This window comes from Cherax quadricarinatus, chromosome 3, assembly GCF_038502225.1.
Source record: "Cherax quadricarinatus isolate ZL_2023a chromosome 3, ASM3850222v1, whole genome shotgun sequence".
Taxonomy (NCBI): Eukaryota; Metazoa; Arthropoda; class Malacostraca; order Decapoda; family Parastacidae; genus Cherax; species Cherax quadricarinatus.
This window is the reverse complement of record NC_091294.1, coordinates 76,287,469-76,304,476: the sequence shown is the minus strand read 5'-3', so window position 1 is coordinate 76,304,476 and position 17,008 is coordinate 76,287,469.

The window sequence follows — 17,008 nt, the reverse complement described above, 5'->3', positions numbered from 1 at the left end:
ATCACTTGGCGCGCGATCGATCATGGCATGATGTTTGCCGAGATATGAGAATGAATAATCGTATGTTATGGATGGTGGATGAATAACTGATCTCGTTACTGAGACCTGGGTATAAATAGTCGTATGTCAGCGTTATGCGCTACAAACATTGAGATCACAATGCGAAATCATCTTATTGCCGATGCTTGAGAATTATTATAATTATTATGATAACAGTAACAATAGCATAAATATTAATAATAAGTTAGACTAATAATGTGTGTCATTATTAATATTAATGTGCATGTATGGCAGCTGTATTGGCTTAGTATTATTATAATTATTAAATTATTATTAATATTATTATTATTATTATTATTATTATTATTCCTGATTATTGCTATATTATTATTATTATGTTATGTATTAATATTATTCTTATTATTATTATTATTATTATTATTATTATTATTATGATTATTATTATTATTATTAGTATGATATTATTATTATTATTATTATTATTATTATTATTATTATTAATGCATTATATGATTATTATTATTATTATTATTATTATTATTATTATTATTATTTTTATTATTATTATTATTATTATTATTATTATTATTATTATTATTATTATGTATTATTATGGATTATTATTATTATTATTATTATTATTATTGTATTATTATTATTATGTATTATTATTATTATTATTATTATTATGATTATTATTATTATTATTATTATTTATTATTATTATTATTATTATTATTATTATGATTATTATTATTATTATTATTATTATTATATTATTATTATTATTATTATTATTATTATTATTATGATTATTATTATTATTATTATTATTATTATTATTATTATTATTATTTATGATTATTATTATTATTATTATTATTAGTATTATTATTATTATTATTATTATTATTATGATTGTATTATTATTATTATTATTATTATTATTATTATTATTATTATTATTATTATTATTGTTGTTGTTGTTATTATTCCATTGGGTAATGCTAAGCCCTTACATTTTCTCTCCAGTTCATTGGATCAAAAGCTCTTCATGGGCACCACAGCAGCAGGTTGAAGAATGATGCGTGCTGACTGTTCTGCAGACTGTCTGGGAGTGACTGATACCGTACTGATGTGTCGTGTCAGCGGAAGAGACAAATCATGTGAGAAATGACTTGTTTGATGAACATATCTCTGAAGAGGTGAATAGAAGGATCTTAGCCCAGGAACGGGTGGGGTTTGAACCCATGGCGGAAAGGTCCCTTACAATCGTTATTACAATTCCGCGATCGAGAAGAATCATGTACTGAACTTCTTAACCAAAAAAGGAGAACGAAAAGAGTTTTTGTCTGAGGTGATTAAGAGTGTTCTGCCAAAATTGCAGCGTAAATTAAGACGTAAATTAAGACGTACATAAGATTGCATTAAGAATCTGATGTATGGCAGAAGCTGAAAAAAATTTTTCGTGGCATCGCTCTCTCAGACTTTGGTTACTAACATGAACAAAGTTGAGAGGAATCTTCACATGGCCTGATTTCGTGGGCAGCGCGCTCGGCTCACATACCGAGTGTCGGTGGTTCGATTCCTCGATCGGAGTAAAAACGTTGGTCATGCTTCCCACCACACCTGCCCTTGTTCACCTAGCAGTAAGCAGATACCTGGGTGTTAGTCGATTGTTGTGAGTCGCATCCTGGAGGGTGGTAGTATACTCTAGGCAGAGTTGGGCTGATAACAACTCTTCACCTTTGAAACTGACTTGTGTAACAGTAAACTACAGAAAACTAAGTCCTCGAGAGGAGAGGACAAGCAGCCTCCTCTGGCTGCATCTTTCTCAAAGACATTAGTCCATCAGCAATCATTCGATCCTCTTATGATCTCATGTAATCATTAGCACCATGCCGTAATTTTGCAAATAAAATAGCAAAAGGGCTGTCGAGAAACCCCCATGAATAAAACCAGTACCTCACCGCAACTGCCTTCTCTGAAGCAGGCAGGAGTGAAGTAAATTATTCAGGTATACACAAATACAGTTACATAACAGATTATCTTCATACATAGCAGCATATGTGTAGAACCTAGGATAACCAAGAAAGTCAAAGTGACCTATATTTCCATTAGGGTCCTTAGAAACGATGCATGATTTGTTTTTTCTTTGGATGCTAGACCAGTGTAATGCCTAGTCACCTGGGCAGAGATCTATTCAGGAGTTGTGCTCTCCGTTAACCCAACTACTGAAAGTCAGCTCGTAGAGATGTAGCAATGACACATAATGCGAGATGTAGATAAATAAGACACATGTGTATAATAGTTAGGTATCTATTCCGGAGTTTTGCTTGAGTGGGCACTCTTCCCTTGCCTCTGTATTCGACTGAAGACGCCACCACATGTAATCAAACGCTCGGAATAAAGATACCTAACTGTATTGAGTGAACGTCATCAATTGGGGATAATGACCACTGGGCACTGCACAACTCACGTCTGTGTTGATGTGTTAAATCTTAGTCACTTGGGCTCAGAGTTACAACAATGAGTGGAGCTCTCTGTGCACAACACATTCATCCAGATACAGCACACAGCACTCTGGGAGTAGATGGTTCTCCTCTGCACTACACGTTTCGTCAGATACAGCACACAGCACTACCAGGGTGATGATTCTCTCTACTTTCACGTTTCGTCAGATACCTTTAACTTTCTGCTGCTGCCGGCTCGACTCAATCCCCTTGTACTCTGGATATCTGTGGGCGACACGTTTCGATCAACAGTCGGTGTTATATACCATTTTCATGACATAGTATACTCCATGTGTTAAAAGGCTTTCAATACTAATTAAACCCAATGTTTCCTTCAATACTTTGTGCAAATAAGCCTCTGCACGGAGTAGCTGTCGATAAACTCTGGCGATGATGCTGTTTCTTCTTTCCGGTCTTACAGCTAATGCCAGCTGTCTCACAGCTGCCAGCTGTCTGCCAGCTGTTACCAGCTGTTCCTCACAGCTATTGCCAGCTGTCTCACAGCTGCCTCACCTTTATATATACTAATGCCCATGCATGTAAGACATTGCTTTTTTACAAGCAATCGTAACGAATGAAAATTAAAGACAACCCAACAGCAGCAGTTGGAACCCAGTAGTAACAGTAACAGCAGCAAGTTGGAGCTGTAGTAACAATAACAACAGCCTCTGGAGCAGGAGCAGTAATAGTAGCGGAAACACTAGCACTAACAGTAGCACCAGCAGCAGCACCAAGCGGCGACAGTAACAGCAAAGTCACTGGAAGTAAACGCACCAACAGCAGCAGTGAAGCCCCCTCCGGTAAGCGTGCCAGCGCCAGCGTCGGAAGTACGGCGGTTAACGCTGCAGCGGTTCCACCGGGGCGTGTATCGGCGGCAGCAGTGGCAGTAGCACCAGCGTCGGCACCAGCGGCAACGGCAGCGGCGGCGGTATTGGCACCTGGTCGGCACCGAGCTGGCTGGAGCAGGGCGGTAGTATCAGCAGTAAACAGGAACCAGCGGCAATAATGGCAGCAGTGGAATTGCAGCAACAGCCGGTGGTACTGTCAGCAGCAGCAACAGCTTCAGCATCTGCCAGCGGTGATGTCATCAGCAGTGGCGGTATCATCAACGGTGGCAGTATCATCAACGGTAGCGGCATCATCAACAGTGGCAGTATCATCAACGGTAGCAGCACATCATCCAGCAGTAGCGAGTATCATCAACAGTAGCGGTATCATCAGCAGTAGCGGTATCATCAACGGTAGCAATTATAATCCAGCAGTAGCAGTATCGGCAAACAGTAGCAGTATCATCAACGGTAGCAATTATCGTAACGGTGGCAATTATCATCAACTTGTTAGCGGTATCATCAACGGTGGCAATTATCATCAACGGTAGCAATTATCATCAGCGGTAGCGGTATCATCAGCAGTAGCGGTATCATCAACGGTGGCAGTATCACCAGCAGTAGCAATTGTCATCAACGATGGCAATTATCATCAACGGTGACGGTATCATCAACGGTGGCCAGTATCATCCAGCAGTAATGTCAATGATGTAACAATTATCGAGCAACAGTAGCGAGTATCATCAACGGTAGCAATATCAACCCAGTATAACAGTATCAGCAACAGTAGCCAGTATCATCAACAGTAGCAATATCATCAACCGGTAGCAATTATCAGCAACAGTAGCGGTATCATCAGCAGTAGCGGTATCATCAACGAGTGGCAGCTCAATAACGGTAGCGGCATCAATAGCAATTATCCAGTGTATCATCAAAGCAGTAGCGGTATCGGCAATAGTGGCAATTATCGTCAACGGTGGCGGTATCATCAACGGTAGCGGGTATCATCAACGGTAGCGAGTATCATCAGCAGTGGCAATTATCATCAACAGTAGCGAGTATCATCCAACGAGTAGCAGTATAAGCAATGTAGACGGCATCAGCAACGACGATATCATCAACGGTAGCGAGTATCATCAACGGTAGCATTATCATCGAGTAGCAATTATCATCAGCAGTAGCAGTATCATCAGCGCATTGTGGGATCATCAACGGTAGCAGTATCGGCAATGGTAGCGGTATCAGCAACGGTAGCAGTATCATCAGCAGTAGCAATTATCATCCAACGGTAGCGATGTCATCAGCAGTAACAATTATCATCAGCAGTAGCGGTATCATCAACAGTAGCGGTATAATCAGCTTAGTGGCAGTATCGGCAACGGTAGCAGTATCATCCAACGGTAGCGTTATCATCCAACGGTAGCGGTATCATCAACCCAGTTGGCAGTATCATCAGCAATGTAGCAGTATCATCAACGGTAGCGAATTATCATCCAACAGTGGCAGAATTGTCATCAGCGAGTAGCGGTATCATCGGCGAGTGGCAATTATCATCCAGCGGTGGCAATTATCATCAGCATTGGCAATATCAACGAGTAACGGTATCAGCAACGGTGGCAATTATCATCAGCGGTAGCAGTTTCAGCGAGTAACAACGGTATCTAATGGAGTAGCGTTATCATCAGCAGTGGCAATATCATCAACAGTAGCGGTATCGGCAGCAGTGACGGTATATCAGCGAGTGGCAGTATCATCAGCGGTGGCATCAGCAGCCAGTAGCAGCATCAGCCCAACAGTATCAGTATCATCAACGAGTAGCAGTATCAGCAATGGTAACGATATGTAACTAGTAGCGGTATCATCAACGGTAGCGGTATCATCAGCAGTAGCGGTATCATCAACGGATGGCAATTATCATCAGCAGTGGCGAGTATCATCAGCGGTAGCGGTATCATCAGCGGTAGCGGTGTCAGCAACTGGTAGCAGCATCGGCAGCAGTAGCGATGTCATCAGCAGTGGCAGTATCATCCAGTGGCAATTATCATCAACGGTAGCGGTATCATCAGCAGTGGCGGTATCGTCAACGGTAGCGGTATCATCAGCGGTGGCAATTATCGGCAATGGTAGCGGCATCAGCAACGGTAGCAGTATCATCAACGGTAGCGAGTATCATCAGCAGTAGCGGTATCATCAACGGTGGCAGTATCATCAACGTAGCAGTATCATCACCAGTAGCAGGATCATCAGCAGTGGCAATTATCGACAGTAATGGCAGCATCAGCAACGTTGGCGATGTCATCAGCAGTAGCGGTATCATCAACGGTGGCGGTATCGGCGGCTGTTAGCGGCATCGGCAACGGTGGCAATTATCATCAACGGTGGCGGTATCATCGGCAGTGCGGTATCAGCCAATGGTAGCGGCATCAGCAGCAGTGGCAATTATCGTCAACGGTAGCGGTATCATCCAGCGGTGGCGATGTCATCAGCGGTAGCAGTATCCAGCGGTAACAATTATCAGCAGCAGTAGCAATTATCATCAACGGTAAAGCGGTATCAGCAATGAAGTAGCGAGTATCGGCAACGTTAGCGGTATCATCAGCAGTGGCAGTATCATCAGCAATTGGCATCGGCAACGGTGGCGGCATCGGCAACGGTAGCGGCGCATCAGCGGCGGTAGCGGTATCAGCAACGGTAGCGGTATCGGCAGCAGTGGCGGTATCAGCAACGAGGTATCAGGTATCAGCAACCGTGGTATCAGCGGTAGCGGTATCGGCAACGGTATCGGTATCAGCAACGGTGGCGGTATCGGCAACGGTAGCGGTGTCGGCAGTGGCGGTATCGGCAGCTGCGTGAGGTATCAGCGGTGGCAGCAGGTACCGTCAGCAGCAGTAACAGTGCAGCGGTAACGGTAACAGCAATACTGCCAGCAACGAGCTCAGGTCAGTATCAGTAGCACCAGCAACAGCGGCAATAAACAGCCACGAGTAGCGTACCTTAGCGAAACGAGTAACAACGCTGCGGCTTTACAAAATCAATTACGTGAAAAAGATTTCCCATTGATCTGCTGTGGATGTTGACATCAGGAAGATATGTACCAGACACGGTGATAATTTAAAATGACCTATAAATATTGAGGAAATTGCTGGTCAGAATTGTAGGAGAGGACATATAACTTTAATTAATCCAATCAGAGTTGGAGGTTGAAATTTCAGTAATATTGGAACACAGAAAGAGCGAATATCTATAGGATATGTGATCAACTGGCATAGAACGAATGGATAGGGAGTATAACGAAGAAAATTCTGAGGAGTGACAGAAGGAAATGAAAGATGGAGGAAATGAGAATGGTATTAGGAATGTTAAAATGCAAAAAGATGGAAAAGAAAATGACGAAAGAAGAGAATTCAGGAGAAAATGTAGTAATGAATTAGGAATGGTATTAGAAAGGAATGTAAGAAAAGCAAAAGATGGAACGATAAGAAGGACGAAACGAGAAGGGAGAGAAAGGGGTAAGGGAGAAAACAAAATAAAGGGAATAAAGGAAAACAAGAAAACGAAGAATTCATGAAGAAAAGAAAAGAACTGAAAGGCAAAGCATGGTGGAAGAACACTTGTCACCAGGTATCTGGCAGCAGACTTACTTCCCGTCTAATCTGGTTATTTCACACTAATGCAACATTCAGTCACTGATCAGTATGGAACCTCAAACTGGGGAAAATCCTTGTGGACAAGTCGCCAGTGTGGTGACTTGGGTAATGGAGTGTCAAGCCTATCGAATGCGAGGGTTATTAAAGGCAGCAACGTAACCTTCCCACCACCAGATATATATATATATATATATATATATATATGTATATATATATATATATATATATATGTATATATATATATATATATATAGTATATATATATATATATAGTATATATATATATATATATTTATATATATATATATATATATATACTATATATATATATATACTATATATATATATATATGCTCTATACATATAAATATATATATATCAATAACAACACTGCGACTGGGCGAGGATTCCAGGACCCATGTTGTTTTGGCCTGCCTTGTGGTAGTGAAAGTCACATGACATGACGCCTTAGCCCACAGGGCCAAAACGACATGGGTTCAGATCCTCTGCCAGTCACCCAGTGTTGTTATTGATACAATACCACTTGTTCGTGGTCACAATAATATATATATGCACTGAGAGAAATGGGCCTCAGGTATATATCGAATAGAAAATAGTCTGGTGATACCATAAGATGTAAGAAAATAGACATACAGTTTAGGACATTTGTGTTAAAGGAAACGTTACGCCGCAGTGACTTCTTGATCCTAATAAATGTCTGTTGTTATATATCCAAGTTGAACGTTGCTTGTCATATCCTACTGATTGCATTTGTTACACGACCCATCTGTATCTCGTTGCACGGCTTATCTGTCTCGTAGATAGTGAGACGGATGGATCCGCTTAATATCGCGACCATCCGCAGAATTTCTAATTCAAAGGCAGTTCTGGCACTGTGCCCGAGGACCCTTCCTTGCTTAGTCGAACCAGAAAATGATCAGAAGTGCTCTCACTGGCACAGTGCCAGAATCTATATACTATAAAATGGTGTTGTTCACAGGGCAGCGTGAGAAGCCTGTCATAGATGGTGGCTCTGTAACAACTAATCTTGAGCGAGAGATTATACCAGCACTATTCTGGCTGACTGTTGTTTTATTGGCTTAATTCAGGTCATAGGGGGTGGGCCTGGTGCCTTAGAACTATGTGATGCCTGTCAATCAGCAAGACTTTGGAGGGCCCACGTCTTCCATGCCTCTCCAGAAATAACAGTGTCTCATTTATTTCTATGAGTGTCGTTTTGGTGAAGTTCGTTTTGATTTTGTAGATGAGAATATTTTCAATTTCGTGAATTGAAATTGAGTTACTTTTGCTCTCCTGGACTCTAAGATTCAAAATTGTTTCTTGAAATTAGTGGATCTCAGTGCACATATTGGTATATCTCGGTGTGAGTCTTTACGTGTATCTTGAGTGTATATCTTAGTATCTTAGTGTGTATCTTAGTATCGTAGTGGGTATCTTAGTATGCAGTGTGTATCTTGAGTATCTTGAGTGTGTATCTTTGTATCTTGATGAGATATCTTAGTATCTTGAGTGTGTATCTTAGTATCTTGTTGGGTATCTTGAGTGTGTATCTTAGTATCTTGGTTGTATCTTAGTGTATCTTAGTGTATCATCTTAGTGTGTATCTTAGTATCTTAGTGATTATCCTTAGTGTGCATCTTAGTATATTAGTGGATATCTTGAGTATCTTGAGTGTGTATCTTAGTATCTTATTGGGTATCTTGAGTATCTTGAGTGTGTATCTTGGTGTATATCTTAGTATCTTAGTGTATCTTAATTGTGTGTCTTAGTATCTTGAGTGGTGTGTGTATCTTGAAGTATCTTAGTGTGTATCTTACTATCTTGAGTGGGTATCATAGTATCTTGAGTGTGTATCTTGAGTATCTTAGTGTGTATCTTAGTGTGTATCTTGAGTATCTTAGTGTGAATCTTAGTGTGGATCTTGGTATGTTAGTGTGTATCTTAGTATCTTGGTGCGTATCTTGAGTATCTTGGTGTGTATCTTGGTGGGTATCTTGAGTATTTTTAGGTGTGTATCTTAGTGTGGATCTTAGTATCTAAGTGTGTATATTAGTATCTTAGTGTATCTTGAGTATCTTAGTACGTATCTTAGTATCTTAGTGTGTATCTTGAGTATCTTGAGTGTGTGGCATGAAATTATCTTGGTGTGTATCTTAGTATCTTAGTGGGTATCTTAGTATCTTGGTGGTATCTTGAGTATCTTGAGTGTGTATCTTAGTATCTTACTGTGTATCTTAGTATCTTGAGTGGGTATCTTAGTATCTTGAGTGTGTATCTTGAGTGTATATCTTAGTATCTTAGTGTGTATCTTAGTATCTTAGCGTGTATCTTGGTATCTTAGTGCATATCTTGGTATCTTGAGTGTGTATCTTGAGTGGGTACCTTAGTATTTTAATGTGTATCTTAGTGTGGATCTTGAGTATCCAGTGTGTATCTTAGTGTGTATCTTGAGTATCTCAGTGCGTATCTTGAGTATCTTGAGTGTGGATCTTAGTATCTTGAGTGTGTACCTTAGTATCTTAGTATCTTAGTGTGTATCTTAGTATCTTAGTGTGTATGTAGTATCTTAGTGTGCATCTTAGTAACTTAGTGTGGCATGAGTATCTTAGTGTGTATCTTAGTATCTTGAGTGTACCTTAGTGTCTTAGTGTGTATCTTAGTATCTTGTTGTGCATCTTGTTATCTAAGTGTGTATCTTAATTATCTTAGTGGGTATCTTAGTATTTTGAGTGTGTATCTTGGTGTATCTTAGTATCTTAGTGTGTATCTTAGTATTTTTAGTATTTTAGTGTGTATCCTAGTGTATCTTAGTATCTTAGTGTGTACCTTAATATCTTAGTGTGCATCTTAGCATCTTAGTGTATATCTTGAGTGGGTATCTTGAGTATCTTGGTGTGTATCTTAGTATCTTAGTGGGTATCTTGGTATTTTTAGTGTATATCTTGAGTATCTTGTGTGTTTCTTGGTATCTTAGTGTGTATCTTAGTATCTTAGTGGGTATCTTAGTGGGTATCTTGGTATCTTAGTGTATATCTTAAATCTTAGTGTGTATCTTAGTATCTTGAGTGGAGTATCTTAGTATCTTGTTATCTTGGTATCTTGGTGTATGTATCTTAGTATCTTAAGTGTGTATCTAGTATCTTGAGTGGAGTGTACCAGTATCTCAGTGTGTATCTTGAGTGTGTACCTTAATATCTTAATTGGGTATCTTGGTGTGCATCTTAGTGCCTTGTGGTGTATCTTAGTATCTTGAGTGTGTATCTTAGTATCTTAAGGTGTATCTTGAGTATCTTGAGTGTGTATCTTGGTAACTTGAGTGGGTGTCTTGGTATCTTAGTGTATTTTTAGTATGTAAGTGTAATCTCTTAGTCTTGAGTGTGTATCTTAATATCTTAATGTGTATCTAGCATCTAAGTGTGTATCTTAATATCTTAATGTGTATCTTAGTATCTTAGTGGGTATCTTAGTATCTTAGTAGGAACTTGATGTGTGTTTAGTATCTTAGTGGGTATCTTAGCATCTTGATGGGGTATCTTAGTATCTTAGTGTGTATCTTAGTATCTTAGTAGGTATCTTGAGTGTGTATCTGTAATGTGTTGGTGTGTATCCTGTAATATCTTAGTGTGTATCTGTAATATCTTGAGTGTGTATCTTGTATATTAGTGTATCTTAGTGATCTTAGTGTGTATCTTAGTATGTATCTTAAGTATCTTGAGGGTATCTTAGTATCTTAAATTTTATCATGAAGTATCTTACTGTGTATCTTAGTATTTTAATTAGGTATGTTGATGCTACCTTAGTGGGTATCTTAGTATGTATCTTGTTCTCCATCTATTATTTCATCTACTTCTTCACTTTCTTAACTCCTTTATACATTTAGTAAGTTATTCTGGAGGCATATTTTTTGTGACGTAATGAATGAGAAAACCAATAAGTTGAAGAATGAGAAACTTGTGTCACCTATGGCAATCGCCAGCCACTGGCTTCCTCATCGTTCTTCTCTGTATTGGACTGAAGAAGTCACTGGCTGACGAAACGTTTCCTCAGTAAAGATACCCAAATGTTTTACGAACTTCTTATTCATACATGTTTTTTGCGTTTGTTATTTATAGTTTGCTAGTTATGAGTAGTTGCAACACGTTTGTGTACGTATTTTCCTTCAACATCGATGTATGCTTTTTCAGTCATGCAGAGTATTTAACATTTCTTATTCAGGTATCTGGTTGGCCAGAACGGTAGAAGAGTGGGGACTGAGCCTTCTTCTCTTACTATTCTAATGCAATCTTGGCGATTAGATTCTCTTGTTTCTGTCGTTTCCCACTGTACTACCATGATGCCCTGTCTTACGCGTATGAGCATAATTCAAGCACAGCAATTGCGTAAACCTGAGCCACAGCGTAGGATATCACCTCGTCACTCACCCTGAGTTGGCAAGGTTGGTGATGCAGTGAAAATCTACTTCTTAATGTCTCAGGTGAAAGCTATTGGGGATACGTTCGTTGGAAGCCCAGGAATCTCGATACATTCCGCCTATAGACTTGTGTATGTTAGTACAGGGATATGGTGTGGTGAAGGATTCAGTGTTCTGGCTGTATTAACGGCGCTGGAAGCTCAGTTGTTATCAGAGTTCTTGTTGGCATCAGCTTGTTCAACCTTCGCCTGTTTTATACTGATGAATTTATTAACAGGTGACTGGAGTTTGCAAATATGTCTCAGCAGCAGCAGTGGAGAGTAAACGTAGTGAAATTAGTATACAAACCTTGAAGAAATAATTTGAGTGGTCAGTCCCTCAGCTTAGAGATGTACTCAACTTCAGTCTTGAGTTATGTATTTATCTGAACACCGAAATTCGAGGGCCTATTAGAGGAGAAAACCATAATAACTGATAGACACTTCAGAAGCCTAGTGGCCCATGCTAGACAGGTCTTCTACAATTTCGTTGCAGACGTATAATAGTTATTATATTCACTCCCAGGAGTTATATTTATTCCCAGATCCTTTTCACACTCTGGGTTTACAATTTCTCTCCGGTTTGCATTGTCCTTCCCCAAAATGCGCGGCCAAATATTTGATTAGGTTGAACTCCGAGGAACTAGTTTGACCACATCCACAGCCTGTTGAGACTCTCACAATTCTCGTCTTAAAATATAGTAACACCACAAGAGTCAATCTCTTGGATAGGTCATTCACGTACATCACAGGAACAGTAGTGGGTCCCAACAGAGATCCATGAGAACTCCTCCCGTCACTCTCTGCAATAGGATGTCTAATCCTTACTGTTACTTTCGTCTTCCTGTCATTTAGGTACTCCTTGATCCACCAGAGCCTTCATATTTGACCTTGCTTGTTTTATTGCTTTGGTCTAATCTCTGGTGTGGTACTTTAATATTACTTTTGTACAGCCCAAGAAAATCAAATTCTCAACAATCATTTACTTTATTGCTGTGACTGCAGAATTCTGTAAATTCCACTACTAGCACCAGCATATGCACCACTACCACCACCAACATAACATGGCCACCACTACTAGCTTTCGACATGGCCACCACTACCGCCACCAACACTAACATGGCCACCACTACTAACACCAACATGGCCGCCACTACCACCAACACCAACATGGCCACCACTGCCACCACCAACACTAACATGGCCACCACTACTAACAGCAACATGGCCACCTACTAACACCAACACCAACGCAAACCAACACTAACGCAGCCACACTACTAACACCAACGGCCGCACTACTAACGCAACGCGTACCACTGCTAACGCCAACGCGTACCATAACACCAACGCGTTGCCTACTAACACCAACATGGCCACCACTACTAACCCTATGTACCACTAACTTTTCTTGTAATGCCACGACCATACCAACGCAACATGTGCCACCATTACTAACGCAACATGGCCACCACTACTAACCCCCGCCAGCAGCAATACCGCTACTAACGCAACGCATAGCCCACCTCTACTGACGCAACATGGCCACCACTGCCAGCACTAACATGGCCACTACCACCAACACCAACATGGGCATACCGCACCGCTGCGCCACCTCTGCTGACACCAACATGACTACCACTACCAACACTAACATGTACAGCTACCTGTACTTCAACGGCCACACTACTAACACCAACACTTGTACCACTGCTAACACCAACATGTACCACCATCAGCACCAACATTACCACTACTAACACCAACATAATACCACTGCTAACACATAACATAGCCATCACTACTAACACCCAACATGGCCACCACTAACGCCAACGATTGCCACCACTTTGCAACACCAGCAGCAGCCACTACTGCCAGCACCAGCATGTACAACCAGCACAGGTAACTGGCCCTGCTGCAGCGCCAATGCAATGCACCAAGCACCAGCTTTGGTAACCACTACCAGCACCAACGCGGCCACGCAGCAACAACGCGACACCACGCAATGCTAACGTGTTACCACGACAACACCAACGTAATACTGCCTGCACCAACATGGCCGCCAACGCCAATATGGAACACCGCCAACACCAGCATGGCAGCCACCACCAGCACTAACGCTGGCCACCACTGCCAGCACCAACATAATACCACACCAGCACCAACATGGCCACCACTACCAGCACCAACATGGCCACCACTACCAGCACCAACGTGGCTACCACTGCCAGCACCAACAAGGGCAACCACCTGGCACCAACATGGCCACCGCTATCCAGCACCAACATGGCCACCAGCGCCAACATGTACCACTGCCAACGCAACGCTGGCCACCACTATCACACCAATATGGCCACCACTACAAACTATAACATGCCACTATCACCTCAATGCGTGCACCACTACCAACACCAACATGGCCACCACTACCCAGCACCAGCATGGCCACCTGTCTGCAATATGGCCACCTACTAACACCAACGCAGCCACCACTAGCACCACCAGCACAGCATGTACACTACTAGCACCCTTTGGCCACCACTGCTACCAACATGGCCACTACTGCCCAGCACCAACATGGCCACCAGCGCCAACGCGGCCACCACTACTAACCTGCATGGCCTACTGCCAGCACCAACATGGCCACTACCAGCACCAACACCGCAGCACCAACGCGCACACCACTACTAGCGCAACATAGTACTGCTCTTCTTGCCAGCATGGCCACTACTACCAACACCAACATGGCCTGCCACCAGCACCAACGCGTGCCTCTGCTAGCACCAACGTACCACTGCCAAGCACCAGCATATTTTACCTACCAGCACCAACGCGTACGCCAGCACCAACATGATGGCCACCACCAGCACCAGCATGTTACCACTGCTAGCACCCAGCATGACCTGCCAACATAAGCATGTACCACTACTAACACCAACGTAGCGGCCACCGCCAGCATCGGCGCATTTACTGCTAGCACCAACGCTGGTACCACTGCTAGCACCAACATGGCGGCCGCCACCAGCACCAACGTACCACTGCTAACACCCTTTGTACCACTACTAGCACCAGCAATACCTACTAGCACCAGCACTGGCCACTGCAGCACCAACGCAATACCACTACCAGCACCAACATGGCCACCACTACCAGCACCATGTACCACTACCAGCTTTCAACATGGCCACCACTACCAACACCAACATGGCCACCACTACCAACACCAACATGGCCACCACTATAACTACCATAAACATGACCACCATCTTTACCACAGCTACTACCAGCACCATCTACAACATTTCTACAGCCATGACCAACGTATATGTATGTTTACCACCATCGATTTATTTATAACAACATAATCTCATATCAAACAATAAAAAAAATCACTTCTGTAAATGAATTTACTGAGCAACTCATCCTTACAAATTTTGTGTGATTTGTCGCGTACGATTTGCAGCAAATTTCTCGATTTACGTCAGACGTCTGAGGTCTCAGGTCAGACATCAAACCTCTGAGGTCTGAGTTCAGACCTCTGCATCCTCAGAGGTCTCTGCAGCACAATTGTCCTCAAAGATTTGTTAAGTTCCACCATGAATTAAGGAAAGATCCTGGACTTCACCTTACGAAACAGACAAAGGAAATGTGATAGTAATTATGGACAAGGTTAAATGGTAAAGTGAACTTGTTATTAGAAGAAGGAGGAACTTACGTACAATAACTCGTATATTTGTACTCTAGTTTCAGGATCATTAACAAGTAAGCACAGTCTCGAGAACTTTACAAACACGGCCCGAAGCCGTGTTTGTGCAGCCGGCGCAGCCGGTACCAAGACAGGAATAAAAGTGCTCGGGGCTTAACTCACAAGAACTAAAACACATACGTGAGGTAGGAAGACTCGGAGCAGCCGTCGCTGTGGACCAACGTATAGCAGAGGACATCAAGCTGGAAGAATGTTCTTGGTCTAATACTCACAAATAACTAAAATTGGTATGGAACATCCTCTCGAGGGAAGGTCCTTGATGCACATGAGGGGGGGCTCTTGATTCAATAAATTTGATTTATCCTCCTCTTCCTAAGATCGAACCCAAATGGCTCACATTCACCAAGAGTAATATAATCCTTACTGATTTTGCGCTCCTTTGAAAACCTCATCCAACTGGATCAATAAATATATTAAATGGGAAAAAAATAAGAAGCCTACTGAAACATGACTGAAACATGGACCGAAACATCTTATAGACTCAAAGTCTTATAAGATTAAGAAACACTCGTAGAACTTCTCAAGTGATTTAAGGTTTTCTCAAGTACGAAAGGAAATATTTTGCGACACAAGGACTTGAGATAGAAACTGAGAACTGTGTATAGTGACCAGAGGAGACACAGAGACAAAAACATGAACGAGTGAAAAATCAACAGAAAATACGTTCCCCCAACGTTGAGTTATCTTTGTTAGCGGATTTTTGCTTAAGACACACAACTTTAATTACTTCAAGAAAAAGAATCAGTCAAATACAATCTACATTGTAGATTGTAGTGATTGTAATCATTACAATCTACATGTAGATTGTAATGATTCACAGCTTGATTGTGAAGAAATTACTGAAATTCCACATGGATAGCTAGTTGTATAGACACATTCTCACATACAATAAATATCCCACAGAAAAACTGAGTTGAGATACAGGCGCTGTGCCACAAACTCTAAAACAGGCGCTATGCCACAAACTCTAAAACAGGCGCTATGCCACAAACTCTAAAACAGGCGCTGTGCCACAAACTCTAAAACAGGTGCTGTGCCACACACTCTAAAAATAAAACACTAGATATAGACCCACTCCAGGTCTTTAAAACAATAAAACAAACGCACTGTAAACCAACGTGATTAACATCACTGTTAAACACGTGTCACTGTTAAACACGTGCAATATCACATTAACATAACCAGAACAACACAGGTTTAGAACACGGACTCATATTTCACGGATACATTTTTAACTTTAAGAGAAGCTCTAGATTCGTGTGAATCATTTAACACAAGGGCTAGTGGAGGCTCGATCCTCCGTCTCCCTAGCGCGAGACATACAGGCTACAATTCAGTCCTAGAACACTTTAACTTCGTTTAGACGAAACAGAAGATAAGCAGAAACGTGAAGAATCATGAGTATACACAGACACTGCAAAAGCCTTCGATAAGCGTGATCATGGTGCGATATCACCCAAATTTCGTGTAATAATTGTTACTAGAAAAGCAGGCAGTGGACGAAGATAAATACAGCAAAATACAGAGATCCTCACAGGGATGTTTTGGTCCCTTCGCTGTTATATCTGAGGTAGACACAGAGGCAAATTACAGCACCGCAGTATTCGTCGGAGACGGTACTGTGTGGATTGAAAATGGTACTCGTGGGCGGCACAGCCAGTTCCCAGGCCAAGGGAATTTAATTCATTCGGTGAAACTCAAATATATACGTAAATGGAATATTATTATTATTATTATTATTATTATTATTATTATTATTAT